General features: G+C 37.9%; 1 pseudogene; it reads left to right on the top strand.

Moving 5' to 3' along the window:
* The first annotated feature begins 793 nt into the window (after positions 1-793).
* On the top strand, positions 794-887 carry LOC113600084 (uncharacterized; annotated as a pseudogene).
* The last annotated feature ends 706 nt before the right edge of the window (positions 888-1,593 follow it).

Here is a 1,593-nt window from a genome sequence, read left to right on the forward strand (position 1 = left end):
GTCAAGGGATGAAAATCAGACTAGTGAAAAGTAAAAAAAGGAGGGATAGAGAGAAAGAATAATGACCACAGACAACATGTTTGAGACAGTTTGCTGTTGAAGGGAGACACAAAATACAAAAGTTGGAAAGGCACATAAATTCAAAGGAAGTCTTTTTAAAAGACAGAATAGATTTGCATGCTGATGCAAATGATTTAGAAAGATATTGAGGAGGTAAAGAGTGAAAAGGTGGACACAATGTCTTTGAAAAGGAAAGTGAGCCTGAGGTTTGGAGTACAGTTGAAGGAATGAGACTTTCAAGGGAAAATGGACTCTATCCATAACCTCCAAAGGAAAGTTACAGGATAAGTAAAGATTCAATATTTACCAGTTCAGTGAAAACAAATTACGGTTGTGTGAATATAGTGGAAGAAAATCCAGCCTAAGAAATTAGCAACATCATTTTGATTCATGTATTTTTAAGTTTAAAATTAAGGTTAAGAGCCATCATAGATAAGGTCATACACTTATTCCTTCACCTTAATCATGTCTCTCTCTCTAATGATATGAAATGAAACTCCACTTTTCTCTAATTTAATTCATCTTCACTCTACTAACTCTGTATAGTTCCTGCATTTTTGCAAAATTTTAGCTGAAGGAATACTATCTGAGAATTAGCCAAATTAGGTTTCAGTCTTCAGCCTGCTACTGATTTAGTTAGTGTTGACCACTCAGTTTTGTTGATCTTAAGTCTCTTCTTTTGAAATGGAATGTGAAGGCTACATTTTAATAATGATAAAAATATCTTGCATTTGTCCTCCCTCCGGCAGCACAGACACTAAAATTGGAACAATGCAGAGAAGATTAGCACAGATGACACGCAAATTCGTGAAGCTTCCACATTTTTATATACCACCTCACGCCAGTCAGAGTGGCTAAAATGAACAAATCAGGAGACTATAGATGCTGGAGAGGATGTGGAGAAATGGGAACCCTCTTGCACTGTTGGTGGGAATGCAAACTGGTGCAGCCACTCAGGAAAACAGTGTGGAGGTTCCTCAAAAAATTAAAAGATTTTAATCTTTATTAAAAGAATTTAATAACTGCTAGGAATTTACCCAAGGGATACAGGAGTGCTGATGCATAGGAGCACTTGTACCCCAATGTTTACAGCAGCACTTTCAACAATAACCAAATTATGGGAAGAGCCTAAATGTCCATGAACTGATGAATGGATAAAGAAGATGTGGTTTATATATACAATGGAATACTACCTGGCAATGAGAAAGAATGAAATCTGGCCATTTGCAGCAACGTGGATGGAACTGGAGAGTGTTATGTTAAGTGAACTAAGTCATACAGAGAAAGACAGATACCATATGTTTTCACTCCTATGTGGATCCTGAGAAACTTAACAGAAGACCATGGCGGAGGGAAAGGGGGAAAAAAAGTTACATAGAGGGAAGGAGGCAAACCATAAGAGACTCTTAAATACTGAGAACAAACTGAAGGTTGATAGGGGTTGGAGGAGAGGGGAGGGTGGGTGATGGGCATTGAGGAGGGCACCTGTTGGGATGAGCACTGGGTGTTGTATGGAAACCAATTTGATAATAA

Source organism: Acinonyx jubatus, chromosome C2, assembly GCF_027475565.1.
Source record: "Acinonyx jubatus isolate Ajub_Pintada_27869175 chromosome C2, VMU_Ajub_asm_v1.0, whole genome shotgun sequence".
In the NCBI taxonomy this organism is placed as follows: Eukaryota; Metazoa; Chordata; class Mammalia; order Carnivora; family Felidae; genus Acinonyx; species Acinonyx jubatus.